The 18,601-nt window shown below is 36.5% G+C and overlaps 1 protein-coding gene across 2 annotated transcripts in view; it reads left to right on the top strand.

Moving 5' to 3' along the window:
* The window catches only part of CTNNA3 (catenin alpha 3), a 1,809,955-nt gene that overhangs the window by 435,798 nt on the left and 1,355,556 nt on the right, over positions 1-18,601 (top strand). The window lies entirely within an intron of this gene.

Genomic DNA, 18,601 nt, shown 5'->3' with positions numbered 1-18,601 from the left:
CAGCAGCATTCTACCAGTGGGTTTCCTGGGTGGCTCAGTGGTAAAGAATCTGCCTGCAATGCAGGAGACATGGGTTCAATCCCTGGGTGGAGAAGATCCTCTGAAGTAGGAAATGCCAACCCACTCCAGTATTCTTGCCTGGGAAATTCCTTCGACAGAAGAACCTGGAGGATTACAGTCCACAGGGTCTCAAAAGAGGCGACACGACTGAGTGACTAAACAACAACCACATTCTATCCGTAGACTTCTGATTCCTTTACATCTCTTCCAAGGACGTCAATGAATTTAAATTGTGATTGTTAATTAGATTGACATGACTTTATTTTACATAGATCAATTTATGAAATATAGAATTTATTCATTCCATGTGAACTGTTCTTTCTGTTTGGGGTATAATTGAGCACTGCTCTCATGACCTCTTTACATTTTAGTCTGGACTAGGGTGGCTAGTGAATATTGAGGCTAAATTTTGCAAGAAGAGCCAGCTGGATTTGACAGTTTAAATTAGTTGTAGGGTGTGAGAGAAAGGGAAGGGTCATGGCTGGTGTTGCAGTTTAGATCCTCTAGAAGCACACACTAGACAGAGGTTGGGATACAACGTGCTATTAGGAATTAACCTCTGTGAAGGAAGAGGAAGGGAGCAGGACTGGGTAGAGGATGAAGTCTACCTGTGAGCTGGACCTCCAAAGCTGAACCAGTGAGCAGGGAGCTCTGGCGAGAGTCTCAACCTCAAGTGTATCTTGTCGGGTAAAAATAGTCAGCCTCTTTCAGTCACTGGAGGCAGGTCACCCTGCCCTGGAAAGGGTTTGACCTGCAGACATGGGGAGTGGGGATAACCTCTCTATAGCTGAGGTAGATCCTGGAGGAACTGACAGCCAGGGACATTTGCTGGTCCCACTCTCCACAGCTAGGCAGCAAGTCCTACCTGGGAGAGAGACATGGGCAGTACGTCTCTGTTCCTCCCACAGATAATTATGAGGTTATCGTTGTTGTTTGTTTGTTTTTTGGCTTGAGCAATTGGATGAGTTTTTATCGATTATGATGGGGAAGACATGGGTGAAGTCAGTTTTGAGAGGAAGATCAGCAACTTAGTTTTCAAAATGTTGAGCTGAGATATTTCTCAGACATTCCAATACAATGTCAAAGACCATTGGTTATCCAAGTCAGATATGTACTTGTGTAATGGAAGACAATTCTATATAATGCTTAAAGATAAGAGTTCAGGAGACCGAATGCCTGGGTTCCTATATCAGCTGTGAAGGTTGCTGCCCATGCAATCTTAAGTAAGCTATTTTATTCAACTCTTAATTTTCTAATTTTCTCACCTATAAATTGAGAATAATGATAATAGGACCTGTACCTTAGTGTTGTCTAACTCAGTGAATAATAATACATGTAAAAATGATCACAGCAGTGACTGGCATATAATAAGTTCTCAGTAGATTTTAGCTTTCATTATTAATGGCGGAGGTGACTATTTGGAAGCAGATACTTCCATAATGAAAAAAAAAAAAGCACAGTTAAAATTACTAAAGTTTTACTGATAACTTAAAAAAGCACATAGCCTATAATTCTTGTCTTGCTCTTAACATTATTACTTTCACAATAAACTTATTAGATATATAATTCATTTAATTTTAAAATAACCTTTCCATATGCTTTTACTTTAGTCACACATCTTAAATAGATATTTTCATTTCTAATCTAATATTATTCAATTCCTAATTATTGGCATCAATGAAAAAAATCTATTAAGTTCCCAATTTCAGCATTTATGTGAAAATTTTAGGACCTGTTCGTCTAGATAAGGTGGAAAAATAATGATGATTCTTTAATAATACCCGATCATCTAAATGTTTGCCCTGTGTAATGAGTACCTGGTAAACTTGTCTATTAGATGAGTGTTTTGTCTTCACAATAAGATTGAAAAATATCCTGTAGGCAAGATTATGTTTTTAACTAATTTTATACCAGTGATACTAGCAGAACATTAGATCCCCCATATAACAACATGTAGCATTTTTTGATAGCTAAACATCTAACATAAATTTATCACTTGTTACAAGTGTCCATATAAGTGGGGACTTCCCAGGTGGCTTAGTGGTAAAGAATCTGCCTGCAATGTAGAATGTAGGGTTCACTCTCTAGATCTGGAAGATCTCCTGGGGAAGGATATGGCAACCCATTTCAGTATTCTTGCCTGGAAAATCCCATGAACAGAGGAGCTGGTGGGCTACAGTCTATGGGGTTGCAAAGGGTTGGACTCAACTTACCCACTAAATAACAACAAACCATAGAAGTGGGTTTTTGTTGTTGTTGTTTTACAGAAAATAAAACATTAAATTAGTTTTTTCCAAATCAGAAGGCTAGTGAGTGTTAGTAATCAGGATCTAGTCTGTCTGACTTTGGAAGATATTTCTAACTTCTGTGTTATACTGAATTCTCACAGGTAGAGATTAATGTGCTTAATTAAAATTCAACAAAATTTATCCTACAATTCTTAGTTTATTGGAGCCATCAGAAAAATTATAAATATTACTTAGCCCCAAAGATGGCATAACTTTTTATTGAAAATTTATTTTCTGGGTACCTATGTTACTTAAGTAGAAATAGTCTGTATATGGGGAGTGACTAGAATGGTGAGGTGAAATTTGCAAGAGTGGACAGATAGGATTGTGTATCACATTTTTCATAGTACTAAACAGAATTGTGTCAGGGGATGCTTGTGTAAGAGGTCCAGTTTATCCCAGATACGTTTTTCTATATTAGGGTTATAGAAGAAGGCAGAAGATTTTGAAGTTGTCTTCCTTCAGGTTCTTCTCTTTTCTCGCTTTAGTTGAAAGTGAGAGGCAAGAAATGGCAGTGGTTGGAGAAAAGGAAAAAGTAGTGTGTGTGTGTGTGTGTGTGTGTGTGTGTGTGTGTGTGTGTGTGTAGCTTGGATGAGAGTGGGCATACACATAGTAATGGAGACTTCCTTTTCATAAAATAAGTGGCTGCCTCCCTTATCAGGGCAGGATGGAATTTCAAATATATTGCCCAGAAATCCCAATACTGTCTCAACAACCTTTGAAATTCAGTTCCAGTCAAAGTCAGGGACAGAAAGCTGGTATAAAAATGCTTCAATTTTATATACATTTTATACCCAAGTTACAAATAGCTTCTGAGGCTGTCTGAACTAGATAAAGCAGAATTTATTGAGCATTTAGCCTTTTAAAATGATTTTGTAAATTAAATGGTTGCACTTTTCTTTGTTTACAGGAAGCGGTATTGGTAAAGGATCCAAAACAACCTTTGCTCTATCTTGCTTCTGCAAACATAATACTATGAAATAAATTGATGTAGTAAATACTCTGTTGGGAGTAAGTCTCATTAATGTTTATAGTGTAGAAATGTATCAGAGTGCTTACTCAACAACTACCAAGCTGAAGCTTCGTTAAATCTTTCATTCTGGTCCATAGCTGGCTGTGGAAATGAAACCTGAGATTTACTGTTGGAGAAAATAGAAGCTGAATTAGAACACTGTCTAGGCTAAAATCGATTAATTTATTGGAAAAGTTAATGTGAATTATAGAGTGTTATTTCTGCATTTATGACTGAATGAGAATTGAGAAGTGTCCAATTGTAGATTAACAGAATTTTGAATATAAGTCAGAAACTTTGCCAGTGAAAATTGCTTTGAAACTTCAAGTCTACTAAGGTGTATTTGCTCTTGTGTGTAAGGAAAACACAACTTTTATAACCATAATCCACAGAATTATCCAGATTCTCTTGTGGTCAAGATGATAATAACAAAAGAGTTTTATAGTATTGTGTCATTTTCAAAGAGCTGTCACCGTTTGTATTCTTATCTTTTTTCTATGTATTCATTTATGTGTCATCATTCATATATTCCTTTATTCAGTGTTATATCCCCAACACCTGGAACAATGGTGTATACATAGTAAATGTTAGGTAAATGTCAATGAAAGAATGAAGGAAATAATGAGTATAGAAATGGTGCCTGGCATTTTGCAATATTGGAGTGAGAAGCATTTTCTCCTTATCCCCATTTTTGCACTTTTCTCCAACTTGTAATGTATGTTGTTGGAGTATGTTCTCTATTTTGCCTAACTTTTAACTGAGCTGCAAATTTATAGTGAAGAAAACCATAGGGAAAAATATCTGGATGATATGCTGCTCAGATTCCTTTCTGTCATAAGTGAGCCCAAAGAGAAAAAAATCTTTTCCCAGTAGCTTTCTTGCCTTAGTTTATGTTCCATGTAACTGCCAAGCTATGCTGCCTTTTACTAAGAGTAATAATTCTGAGATATGTAGATCTTGTATTCTTATATTTTTATCTGAGAGAGAAAACAGGACCTCTATTAATCAAATTAGTATTTAGGAGCTAAAGAAAAATAGGCATCAGTAATATCTAGAAGCAATTTAATATGAAAACATCATTTGAGTTTTAGGGATATGGTGAACTAGAAGAAATAAAATTAATGGATAAAACATTCTTAACTATGTGGATAATCTGATGGGTGAATTAGGGAAATTTCCTGGCGCCAGCCAGGTGCTAAGAACACAAATCCAAAATAGCAAGGCAGCACCTGCATTGTGATAGGCAATACAGGGAATTTCTTTTGCATTATTGCCTGTAACTTGGATTTTGAAAGATCATGAACTGAGGACAAAAGACAAAGCTTGTTAGCTGAAAAGGCACATGAGACCCTTTCAAGAATCTGAGAATCCTTTTATTTGACCACCTCACTAGATAAACAACAAAAACACTAGCCTCTACAGCAGGAGGTAGTAGGAAAACTTGACTGGCTTAATTTGGCCCTAGGTGGTTCAGAAAAAAAAAATACAAAATGTCTTGGAAATTTTCTAGGTCTATTCTTATCTGGACTTTGATTCAAAAGTTATATTACCGTATAGCCTCTAAAACCAGCAGAAAATGTAAAGGATCCTGTTTTGGTAATACACGGAAGTAACTGCCAGAAGTAAGCTCAAATTCTCTTTGCACCATACTCTCAGTCCACAAAATACTCTCATCCAAGTTCAAGGAAAATAAATTGTCACAAGACATGCAAATAAACAAGATACATGAATGAAATTTTGTAGAAATAGCAAACTGCAGAAGCAGATCTGAAAACACTGCAGATGCTGAAATAGTAAGATAATAAATATAAATTAGTATGCTTAATAAATATTATTTTCTCATTTACTCAGTAAAGTATGAGGAGTATAATGAAGAAACAAAAGTCTATCAAAATTGATCAGGCAGAACTACCTAAAATGACAAATATATTGTGAAAAATTCAATAGTTAGGCAAAACAAGAGATTAGATAGCAAATTAATGATATGAAAGATGTATTTGAAGCTATTTGCAATACACCACAGAGACACAAAATAAGGTATTTAAAAAAAACAGTTAAGATGGAGGATATTGTGACAAGATCTAAAATAATCTGATATAAGATACAAAAGAAGAAAAGTATAAAACAAATCCTAAGAATTTCCTAGAACTAATGGAAGACAACAAAATCCATAGTTAAAAATTCCAATGATTTCCAGGCGAGATATATGGAAAGAAATCCATATTTATACATATTGTAATGAAACTGAAGAACACCAAATGCAAAAAGAATATTTTAAAAAGAAAATAGGGTTAGCTTTATTCTCAGCAAAATTGCCCTGGAGCAGGAAATGGCAACCCATTCCAGCTTTCTTGCAGTGGCAACCCACTCCACCCAATCCCATGGACAGAGGAGTCTGGCGGGCTACCGTCCATGGGATTGCAAAGAGTAGGACAGGACTGTATGACTAAACCATCACCACCAACAGCAAGATTGCGGAATAGGAGGCTCCTGACTTTTCCCTCTACCCATAAACACACTGAGTAAGCAACTACATATCTATCAGTTGCCTCTGAGAGAAATCCAGAAAATAGTTGAGAGATACCTGCATGTTGGTCAACTAAGAAAATGCCCACCTCAAAAGAGTCAGGAAAAACTGAAATACATTCTCATCATAAACTCCATTCTTAACACAACCTCATACAGTTGAGAGGAATCTCTCAGCTTCTCCTTGAGGACAAAAGATTTTGCCACATATCTAGCACTCCAACTTTTCTGGCTGTTATCAAAGGGACTGTCTACTAGCTTGTCTATGTTTGGCAGCTGATGGAGCCCAGTGTTTGCTAGACCTTTGGGGCCATAAAGAACAAAAAGGTAGTTTTCAAACAATTCATGTAGCTCTCCCCACTGGCTCAGTTTAGAATGAGCAGGCAATAAAGCCCAGCTTCCAGTTCTCCTTGGAAGGGATTAGAATGCACGTGACTTTTCTAGTTGCTGACCAGATTCGGGATTCTAACTCAGCTGTCTTTGGGAACTGATGAGACAGGCAATCACTAGTCTCCTAGGACTTTGAACCTGTGTGTGGGCACTTTCCATGGCTTTTCTTCTGGCTTACTCCAGTGAAATAAACCAAGTCACCATCTTCTTTCTGAAAGGAGTTGGACTACACATCTAGTATAGTAGACTTTTCTGACTACTGGCTGAAGATCTAGTTTCTCACTTGCTTGCCTCTGGGAGCCAATGCAGCCATATATTCTCTAGTTTCTTGGGGTCCACAGAGAACAAAGTGGCAGTTTTGAATGAGCCCTGAACCCTCTTTCCACAACTCCTTTCCCAGGCTGGTGCCAGCAATAAAACCCAGCTACTAGTTTTTTCCTGGTAGGGGTTTGATGACAGATCTAGTGTCCCAGCTTTTCCAGTTAGAATAGCACAGAAATTTGAGAATCACCCAGATTAGCTGGATGGGGTTCATCTCTTACTTGAGACCAGTCCCTCAACTTAGAGAGGTGGCTCTTTTATCTAATTCATAGAAATCAACAGAAGTAGTTAAGGGGGAACAAAAACAAGGAAATATGTTCCAAATAAAAGAAAAAACTCTCCAGGAGTGGACTGTAGTGAAATAAAGATTTGTGATATGTCAAACAGATAATCCAAAATAATGATTAGGAAGGTGCTCAGTGAGGTTAGCAGAGCAACTTATGAACAAAGTAAGAATTTTAACAAAGAGAAAATGATGAAAAAATAAGCAAATCGTAGAGCTGAATAATGCAATTGGATGGGAAAAAAATCAATAGATGGAGTTTAGCACAGACTAGATCCAACAGGAGTATGACAAAACTGTATATTGTCTCCCTGTTTATTCAACTTATATGCAGAGTATATCATTAATGAACTGTTTCCACTTTGAGCTTTCAAGAGAACAGTAAAGAAACCTAAAAGAAATAGAATATATGAATAGAAATTGATTACATCACAAGCAAAAGAAAGATTCTATAGTGAGGGTCAACAAAATCAAAAGCATGTTATTTGGAAAGACTAATAAAATTGATGACTTGCTGGTGAGATATATTAGGAAGAAGGATTCAGTTCAGTTCAGTTGCTCAGTTGTGTCCAACTCTCAGTGACCCCATGGACTGTCAAGGCAAACTTTCCTGTCCATCACCAACTCTTGGAGCTTGCACAAACTCAGGTCCATCAGATTGGTGATGCTATCGAGCCATCTCAGCCTCTGTCATTCCTTTTTCCACCTGCCTTTGATCTTTTCCAGAATCAGGGTCTTTGGCATTGGGCCAAAGTATTGGAGCTTCAGCTTCAGCATCAGTCCTTCCAATGAACACCCAGGACTGATCTCCTTTAGGATGCACTGGTTTGATCTCCTTGCAGTCCAAGGGACTCTCAAGAGTCTTCTCCAACACCACAGTTCAAAAGCGTCAATTATTCAGTGCTCAGCTTTCTTTATGGTCCAACTCTCACCATACATGACACCTTCAAAAACCATAGATGTGACTAGACAGATCTTTGTTGGCAAAGTAATGTCTCTGCTTTTTAAGAGCTATCTAGATTGGTCATAGCATTTCTTCCAAGGAACAAGCGTTTTTAAATGTCATGGCTGCAGTCACCATCTGCAGTGATTTTGGAGCCCAAGAAAATAGTCTCTCACTGTTTCCATTGTTTCCCCATCTATTTGCAATGAAGTGGTGGTACTGATGTCATGATTTTCGTTTTTTGAATGTTGAGTTTTAAGCCAGCTTTCTCACCCTCCTTTTTCACTTTCATCAAGAGGCTCTTTAGTTTCTCTTTGCTTTTTGATAAGGGTTATGTCATCTGCATATCTGAAGTTATTGATATTTCTCCCTGCAATCTTGATTCCAGCTTTTGTTTCATCCAAACCAGCATTTCACATGATTCTGGGTGACAATATACATCGTTGATGTACTCCTTCCCAATCTGAAACCAGTCCATTGTTTCATGTCTGGTACTAACTGCTGCTTCTTAACTTACATACAGATTTCTCAGGAGGCAGTCAGGTGGTCTAGTATTCCCATCTCTTGAAGAATTTTCCACCGTTTGGTGGTGATCCACACATTCAAAGGCTTTAGGATAGTCAATGAAGCAGAAGTAGATGTTTTTCTGGAATTCTCTTGCTTTTTTCATGATCCCATGGATATTGGCAATTTGATCTTTTGTTCTTCTGCCTTTTCTAAATCCAGCTTGAACATCTGGAAGTTCTCGGTTCATATATCATTGAAGCCTCGCTTGGAGAATTTTGAGCATTACTTTGCTAGTGTGTGAGACGAGTGCAATTGTGTGGTGGTTGGAAATTCTTTGGCATTGCCTTTCTTTTGTGTTGAAAGGAAAACTAACCTTTTCCAGTCCTGTGGCCATTGCTGAGTTATCCAAATTTGCTGGCATATTGAGTGCAACACTTTCACAGCATCATTTTTAAGGATTTGAAATAGCTCAGCTGGTATTCGATCACCTCCACTAGCTTTGTTCATAGTGATGCTTACTAAGGCCTACTTGACTTTGCACTCTAGGATGTCCCACTCTAGGTGAGTAATCACACTATCATGTTTATCTGGGCCATTAAGATCTTTTTTGTACAGCTCTTCTGTATATTCTTGCCACCTCTTAATCTCTTTTTCTTCTGTTAGGTCCATACCCTATCTGTACTTTATTATGCCCATCTTTGCATGAAGTGTTCCCTTGGTATCTCTAATTTTCTTGAAGAGATCTCTAGTCTTTCCCATTCTATTGTTTTCCTCTCTTTCTTTGCATTGCTCACTTAGGAAGGCTTTCTTATCTCTCCTTGCTATTCTTTGGAACTCTGCATTCAGATGAGTGTATCTTTCCTTTTTTCCTTTGGCTTTCACTTCTCTTCTTTTCTCAGCTCTTTGTAAGACTTCCCCAGACAACCATTTTGCCTTTTTGCATTTCTTTTTCATGGGGATGGTTTTGATCACTGCCTTCTGTACAATGTTAAGAACCTCTGTCCATAGTTTTTCAGGCACTCTATCAGATCTAATCCCTTGAATCTATTTTTCATTTCCACTGTATAATTGTAAGGGATTTGATTGAGGTCATACCTGAATGGTCTAGTGGCTTTCCCTCCTTTCTTCAATTTAAGTCTCAGTTTTGCAATGAGAGTTCATGATCTGAACCACAATCAGGTCCTGGCCTTATTTCTCTGACCATATAGAGCTTCTCCATCTTCGGCTACAAGGAATATAATCAATCTGATTTCGGTATTGACCATCTAGTTATGTCTATGTGTAGAGTCGTCTCTTGTGTTGTTGGAAATGCGCGTTTGCTATGTCCAGTGCGTTCTCTTAGCAAAATTGTTAGCCTTAGCCCTGCTTCATTTTGTACTCCAAACTTGCCTGTTACTCCAGGTATCTCTTGACTTCCTAATTTAGTATTCCTGTCCCTTGTGATGAAAAGGACTTATTTCTTGTTATTAGTTCTAGAAAGTCTTGTAGGTCATCATAGAACCATTCAACTTCAGTTTCTTCAGCATTAGTGTTTGGGGCATAGACTTGGATTATTGTGATATTTTGATTCACCTTGGAAACTCACTCTGTGGTTTTTGAGACTGCACCTCCTAAGTACTGCATTTTGCACTCCTTGTTGACTATGATGACTGATCCATTTCTTCTAATGGATCCTTGCCCATTGTAGTAGATGTAATTGTCATCTGAATTAAATTCGCCCATTTCAGCCCATTGTAGTTCACTGATTTCTAAAATGTAGATGTTCACTCTTGCCATCTTCTGTTTGACCACTTCTAATTTACCTTGATTCATGGACCTAACATTCTGGATGGATGTTATATATGGATATAACATAACTATAAATATATGAAGAATTTTATCTTAATAAAAATGAAAATTTGGATGAAATTTAGAAAAATTCCTAGGAAAACATAATTTAGCAGAACTGACTCAAGAATAGATAATGTGAATTAAAGAACTGAATTAGTAGTTAACAGTTTTTACTCAAAACAAACCCTAGTCTCAAATATGTTTATGAAGAGTACTAAAAATCCTTTTGGGTATATGTAAATATAGCTTCCTAAGAACGACAAAAGAAGTACCAGGTTTTCAATTCACTAAATGAAGCTGGTGAAATCAATACCAACAGTTCATGGTTAAGACAAGGAAGAAAATTCACATGCCAATCTAAGGATGCAGAAATCCTAAATTGTAAGCAGACTGTTAAGCAATAAAGAACTCATTATAATAAAGTTATACTTATTCTTGGAATGTGATGCTAGTTCAACATTAGAATATCTACAGATGTTATTTACCCAAGAGAAAAAAAAATATTTTAATCTCAGAGGATATAGAAAACTTTGGAAGAATTCAATATAGTTTATTTGAAACTTCTAGCAAGTTAGAAAGAGAAGTAAATTTTCTTTACTTAATAAAGTGTTCCTATTAATTTTTATTGTGAACTTTATATTTACATTTGAGTCATTAAAACTATTCCTCTTAAAATTAGAAATGTGTGTATAATGAATGAAAATGAATAAGTTATAGCAGTGCATATTATCATGAAAAGAAAGCGAAAGTGAAAGTCGCTCAGTTGTGTCCAACTCTTTATGACCCCATTGTACTCCATAGTCCATGGAATTCTTCTGGCCAGAATACTGGAGTCAGTAGCCTTTCCCTTCTCCAGGGGCTCTTCCAACCCAGGGATCGAACCCAGGTCTCCTGCATTGCAGGTGGATTCTTTACCAGCTGAGTCACAAGGGAAGCTCTACAGATAGTAACATGAGTGAATACCACATCATAAAGCTTTACCTAACAAAGAGCAAGCCATGTAATAATCCATGCAAAATGTTTCCATTTATATAAAGGTTGAGACTTGCAAAACTAAACCATATATCTATCTACCTATATGTATATAGTGGTACAGGCATATATGGTAAGTTATAAAGAGAAGGAGAGAATATTTAATGCAAAGTGTAAAAATGGAGTGGGTGGAGAGAGAGGGAGCATAGCCACATCAGGAGCTTTAAAGTTACTGGGCACAATTCATTTTCATAAGCTCCATTGTTTCATGGATGCTTTATTATTATTATTCACTCATATTCTTGTGTATGAAGTAGTTATTAAAATTTAATTAAATATATTGCAATAAGATGATAAATCTGCAAATAGGTTATGTTACAAGGTGCTCATTAAATTTAATAAATATTTGTTAAATCTAGTCTGTATGAGGCATTGTTCTAGGTACTGGCTTAATACTAGTACCTTACATTTGCACTATTTAGCATGTTTATTTACATATTTTCATATTAGGACCAAATTGCCTTATGGAGCAAATAGGTTAGAAATTGTTATGTCCTTTTTTTTTTTCATTTATTTTTATTAGTTGGAGGCTAATTGCTTTACAGTATTGTAGTGGTTTTTGCCATACATTGACATGAATCAGTCATGGATCTACATGTGTTCCCCATCCTGATCCCCCCTCCTGCCTCCCTCCCTATCCCATCCCTCTGGGTCTTCCCAGTGCCCCGAGCACTTGTCTCATGTCATTTTTAAAGAAGCAGACTCCTCTTCTGTCAAGTTGCATTACTTGTCTGTTGAAAAGAAACAAGAATTAGAAGACATACCTTAAGCTTGTTTCTCATGACCACCTCCCTTCAGTAATTGCCCTTTCTAAATAATAGCTCTTGTGACAAATGATGGCCAATGTTGAAATTCAATTAGATCTTGAGTTTAATATATTTGTTTAATATATTTGCATATGTTTTTAATACATTTGTTTATTCTATTTTTCCCTATTAGATGTCAAGTTCTTGAGTAGATGAATCATATCTTATTATTTATATTCCCCACGTCTTAGCACAGTTCCAGGGACATAGTAATTGTTTAATAAATATTTGTTGTAAAGATGAGTAGCTGACATTTGAACCTGGTGACAGATTTTAATGTATCTAATGAATATTTACCCAAGAAGAGGACAACAAAATCTCTTATATATGATGATTAAAAAAGGAAGGGATTGAGTACCTTGTAATTAAAATATGTAGATAATAATGATTGCTAGACCTTGCTTGCTCTTGGCCTCTTGGAACTATTAGATACATGCTGTGCATGATATTACTGAGAATGTTCATTCTTATAATTCCATGAATGTGGTATCAAACTTAGAGATGACTTCTAGGAGCTAGATACAATTATGATTTTATTTCAATTTTCCAAAACCTGAAAAAGGTAAACCTTCAATCTAGAGCACAATTTTAAAACAAGTTCTTACAAAGTATTTGCATCTTGAGTTTCATGTCAGCCAGTTGATCATCAATATTTGTTAGCTTTGTTGTTGCTCAGTGGCTCAGTCATGCCTGGCTCTTTGCAACCCTGTGAATTGCAGCATGCCAGGCTTCCCTGACCTGTACCACATCCCTGAACTTGATCAAACTCATGTCCATTGAGTCAGTGATGCCATCCAACCATCTCATCCTCTGTCATCCCCTTCTCCTCCTCCCTTCAGTCTTTCCCAGCATCAGGGTATGTTCTAACGAGACAGCTCTTCACATCAGGTGGCCAAAGCATTGGAGCTTCAGCTTTAAATCAGTCCTTCCAATGAATACTCAGGATTGATTTCCTTTAGGATTGACTTGTTTGATTGCTTTGGAGTCCAGTGGACTCTCAAGAGTCTTCTCCAACACCACAGTTCAAAAGCTTCAATTCTTTGGCACTCAGTCCAGATCTCACATCCATACATGGCTACTGGAAAAACCATAGCTTTGACTAGACGGACCTTTGTCAGCAAAGTAATGTCTCTGCTTTTTAATTAGCTGACTATGTTGATCATAGCTTTTCTTCCAGGAGCAAGTGTCTTTTAATTTCGTGGCTGTAGTCACCACTGGCATTGATTTTGGAGCCCCCCAAAATAAAGTCTGTCACTGTTTCAACTGTTTCCCCATCTATTTGCCATGAAGTGATGGGACTGGATGCCGTGATCTTAGTTTTCTGAATGTTGAGTTTTAAGCCAAATTTTTCACTCTCCTCTTTCACTTTCATCAAGAGGCTCTTTAGTTCTTCAGTTTCTGCCATAAAGGTGGTGTCATCCATCTGCATATCTGAGGTTATTGATATTTCTCCCGGCAGTCTTGATTCTAGCTTGTGCTTCATCTAGCCTGACATTCTGCATGATGTACTCTGCATATAAATTGAATAAGCAGGGTAAAAATATACAGCCTTGACATACTCCTTTCCCAATTTTGAACCAGTCTATTGTTCCATGTCTGGTATGAACTGTTGCTTCTTGACCTGCATACAGGTGTCTCAGGTGGCAGGTATGGTGACTGCTGTTCCCATCTCTTGAAGAATTTTCTGCAGTTGGTTGTGATCCACGCAGTCAAAGGCTTTGGCATAGTCAATAAAGCAGAAATAGATATTTTCCTGAAACTCTCTTGCTTTTTCTATGATGCAATGGATGTTGGCAATTTGATTTCTTATTCCTCTGCCTTTTCTAAATCCAGCTTGAACATTTAGAATTTCTCAGTTTATGTACTGTTAAAGCCTAGCTTGAAGAATTTTGAGTATTACTTTGCTAGCTTGTGAAATGAGTGCAATTGTGCGGTAGTTTGAACATTCTTTGGCATTGATTTTCTTTGGGATTGGAATGAAAACTGACCTTTTCCAGTCCTGTGGTGACTGCTAAGTTTTCCAAATTTGCTGGCATATTGAGTGCAGCACTTTCACAGCATCATCTTTTAGGATTTGAAATAGCTCAACTGGAATTCCATCATCTCCATTAGCTTTGTTCTTAGTGATCCTTTCAAAGGCCCATTTGACTTCACACTCTAGGATGTCTGGCTCTAGGTGAGTGATCACACCATCGTGGTTATCTGGGTCATTAAAATCTCTTTTATTAGCTACCTCTTCTCTAGTCCCTCATTGTCATATCCTTCATGGAACTAGAAAAGAAGTAGAAGAAATTGTCTGTGATTCTAAGAATTGCGTGCTGATTTAGGAGATGTATGTAAACCAAGCTATTAGAATTCAATACGGCATTCTTCCTTGAAACCCTCACTCATGGGCCGTAAGTTGTGCTCTCCAGGAAAACTACTGTGGGATGAGATTTAGTGCTATGTAGTGTTAATTTCGTGTTATTAGGGATTTCCCTAGTGGAAAATAAGAATAAGAAAAAGTTGGGCAGGAATAAATACGGGAAGTAATAAAGAGCCTATGTAATAGGAGTGGACAGTTCACACTTGATGTTGGTTGAAAGTTAGCTTAGGAAAGTTCTTTTAAGGCATATTATTAGAAGGCCAAATAGAGCAGTTTTTATGTTTATTTGTTGTTTATTCATTCGGCTTTCCAAGTTGCTCAGTGGTAAAGAATCCACCTGCCAATCAGGAGACGTGTGTTCAATCCTTCGTTTGGGAAGATCACCTGGAGAAGCAATAACTACCCACTCCAGTTTTCTTGCCTGGGAAATCCCATGAACAGAGGACTCAGGGATTGAACCCAGATCTCCTGCATTGGCAGACAGATACTTTACCATCTGATCCACCAAGGAAGCCCACATATTCATGGAACCTACACAAAAATGGATCAAAGGCAAAATAGAAAACTTCAATAAATTCTGCAAAGTAGAAAAGAGTGAAAAATGAATGACATTAGAAACATGTTTCATCTACTTTTTTTAGTCTAAATATTACAATTCTGACTTTTCCTACTTAATTCTTTGTAAAGATATCTTTTGTTAATTAAGTTTTCTATTTTAAAATTTAGTTAATTTATGCTTTTATCATTATTAACTTCTACTATTTAATTTTCAAAGGTTAATTTTGCTTTTATTTTAACACTACTTTTGACTGTGCTGGGTCTTTGTTGCTGTGTGGGCTTTCCTCTAGTTGCGGTCGCAGGCTTCTCACTGCAGTTGCTTCTCATTGCAGTTGTTGTAGAGTATGGGCTCTATGGCATGCCAGCTTCAATAGTTCCAGACATAGGCTCAGTAGTAGTGGCTCCTGGACTCTAGAACACAGGCTCAGTAATTGTGGCACATGGGCTTAGTTGCCCCATAGCATATGGGATCTTCCCAGACCAGGGACTGAACCCATGTCTCCTGCATTGGGAAGAGAATTCTTTACCACTAAGCCACCAGGGAAGCGCAATTTTGCTGTTCTTTTGTATCTTGAGTGCATTTATTTAATTTTTAGTCTTCCCCATTTTTTTCTTAATGTCCTAAATTTATTCATGGTGTCATATTCCTCTCTGGAATTATATTTGAGAAGCAGCACTATTTACTTTGGGCTTCCCAGGTGGCACTAGAGGTAAAGAACCCACCTATCAATGCAGGAGATGTAAGAGATGCAGGTTGTATCCATGGGTCCAGAAGATCTCCTGGAGGAGGGCATGGCAACCCACTCCTGTATTCTTGCTAGAGAATCCCATGGACAGAAGTGCCTGATGGGTTGCAAAAAGTCGGACACAACTGAAGCGACTTTTTTCTAAATAGGCACAAATTTTACTTAGTATTTTTCTTTCTTTCTTTTTTTTGCCTAAAAGTCTTAAAAGAGCATTTAAAAAATTTAAACTTGGCTTTGAAACTTGGTTTGTTTTTGTCATCTTTTAAAACTAGTATCTAATTTCACTGAATTTTGGTAATAAAATATAGGTTTTATTTCAGAAAGCTTTTTGGAATTTTTGGGGAAAACTTCAGGGATTATTTTGGAGCTTAATTCATGTTTTTAAAAAATAGTTTATCTATTTATGTGCATTCTCCTTTTGTTCATAGAGACTTCTAAAAATTTATTTTCTTGAACTTCTTAATTGTAATAAATGAATTATCTTAATGTTTACTCTTATTTCTACCTCATTGGTTAGAGTTCAAATCTCCCATATTAAAGTGGATTTCCATTTTCTGTTTGTATTTCTAGTAGCATTTTATTCTATACATTTAATTGTTTATTTTTATTATTATTTTAAATTGAAATATAGTTGATGCACATTGTTATATAAGTTTTATGTTTGCTACATAGTGATTTGACACTGGCATACATTATGAAATGATCACCATGATTACTCTAGTAACCATCTGTCTCATTACAAAGTTACTACAATACTATTGACTGTATTCCTTATGCTGTATATTATGTTCCTGTGGCTTACTTATTTTATACCTGGAGGTTTTTACTTCTTTATCTTTGTCATCTATCTCCCCTACCCCTACTCTCTCCCTTCTGATAACCACTCATTTGTTCTTTGTATCTCTTTTTGTTTTTGTTTTCTTAGATTCCATATTTAACTGAGATCATATGGTATTTGTTTTTCTCTGACTTATTTCACTTAGCTTATCTTCCACATCCATTCATGTTGATGTAAATGGCAGATGTGATTTTTAATGTTTGAGTACTATTCCATTTTATGTATGAATCATAGCTCCTTTTTCTTACATTTTTCTTTTTTATTGTATGATTGACTTACAATATTATGTTAGCTTCAGGTGTAAGCATAGTGATTCAGTATTTTTTTCTTTTTTGCAGAATATACTCCATTATGGATATAAGATAATGATTTTAATCCCTTTTTGTACATTATAACCTTATTGCTTATATTTTATACCTAACATTTTGTATCTGTTAATCTTATAGTCCTAAATTGTCCCTTCCTCTTCCCTCTCCTCTTGATAACAAGTTTGTTTTATATATCTTTGAGTGTTTCTATTTTATACATACATTCATTTGTATTATTTTTTAGATCCCACATATAAGTGATATCATGTAGTATTTTTCTTTTTCTAACCTGTTTTACTAAGCATCGTATTCTTTAGGTCAATTCACACTACTGCAAATGGCAGCATTTCATTCTTTTTTATGACAGAGTAACTTTCCACTGTGTATCTTTATGTACCACATCTTCTTCTTCTAGCTGTCTGTTGATGGGCCATTGGGTTACATTCATATCTTGGCTATTATAAATAGTGCTACTATGGACATCGAGGTACATGTATCTTTTTGAATTAGTGTTTTCCTTGTTCCACATACATAACGAGGAGTGGAATTGCCAAATTATATAGCAACTCTAGTTTTAGGTTTTTGAGGAACCTCCGCACCATTTTCCATAGTGGCTGCACCAAGTCACATTCTCACTAAAGTGTATGAGAACTCCCTTTTCTCCACATTTTTTATTGGAGACTTTTTGTTTATACATTTTTAGATTTATAGACTTTTTTGATTAGAGACATTCTGACAGGTGTCAGGTGATATCTCTTTGTGGTTTTGATATATATTTCTTTAATAATTTGTGGTGCTGAGCATCTTATCAGGTACCTGTTACAGCCATTTGTATGTCTTGTTTGGTCTCTTTGGGTATTCTGCCCATTTTCTGATTGGGTCTTTTTTGAGTTTTATGAGCTATTTGTGTGTTTTGAGTATTAACCTCTTCCCAGTCATATCATTTGCAAATATTTTCTACCATTTGATGTTTTGTCTTTTCATGTTGTCTGTTGTTTCTTTTGCTGTGCAAAAACTTTTAAGTTTGATGTAGTCCCATTTGTTTATTTTTCTGTTATTTCTTTTGCCTCAAGAAACTGATTCAAGAAAATATTGCTATGGTTTATGTAAGAGTGTTTTGCCTATGTTCACTTCTAGGAGGTTCATGGCATTCAGTCTTTCCTTTAGGTCTTTAAAGCATTTTGTATGTGGTGTATGATGGAACATTCTAATCTCTCTGTTTTGCATGTGGCTGTCCAAATTTCCCAGTTCTCTTGTTAGACTGTCTTTTTTCTATTGTATATTCTTGCCTGCTTTGTTTTGTATTAACTGAATATAGTTACATGGTTTATTTGGGCTTCCCAGGTGGCACTAGTGCTAAAGATCCCAACTTTCAATGCAGGAGATGAAAGAGATGCAATGTAAGAGACACAGGTTCCATCCCTGGGTCAGGAGGATCACCTGGTGGAGGGCATGGCAACCAATTCCAGTGTTCTTGCCTGCAGAATCCCGTGGACAGAGGAGCCTGCCTGGGCTACAGTCCATAGGGTAGCAAAGAATCGGACATGACTGAAGCGACTTAGCAAGCACATGGGTTTATTTATGGGCTCTCTATTCTGTTCCATTGATCTATGAATCCATTTTTGTGACAATACCATGGCACATATTGTAGGCTTTTGATTTGTGGTTATTGTGGACTTCATATACATTGATCTATATTTATATCTATTTGATTTAAACTGATGGTCATTTAAATTCCAACATATCTAAAAAAATCTACATTTCTTACTCACCCTCTCTACATTTTCT

Source organism: Odocoileus virginianus, chromosome 7, assembly GCF_023699985.2.
Source record: "Odocoileus virginianus isolate 20LAN1187 ecotype Illinois chromosome 7, Ovbor_1.2, whole genome shotgun sequence".
Lineage (NCBI taxonomy): Eukaryota > Metazoa > Chordata > Mammalia > Artiodactyla > Cervidae > Odocoileus > Odocoileus virginianus.
The sequence above is the reverse complement of the archived record's forward strand: the minus strand, read 5'-3'. Positions and strand labels throughout refer to the sequence as shown.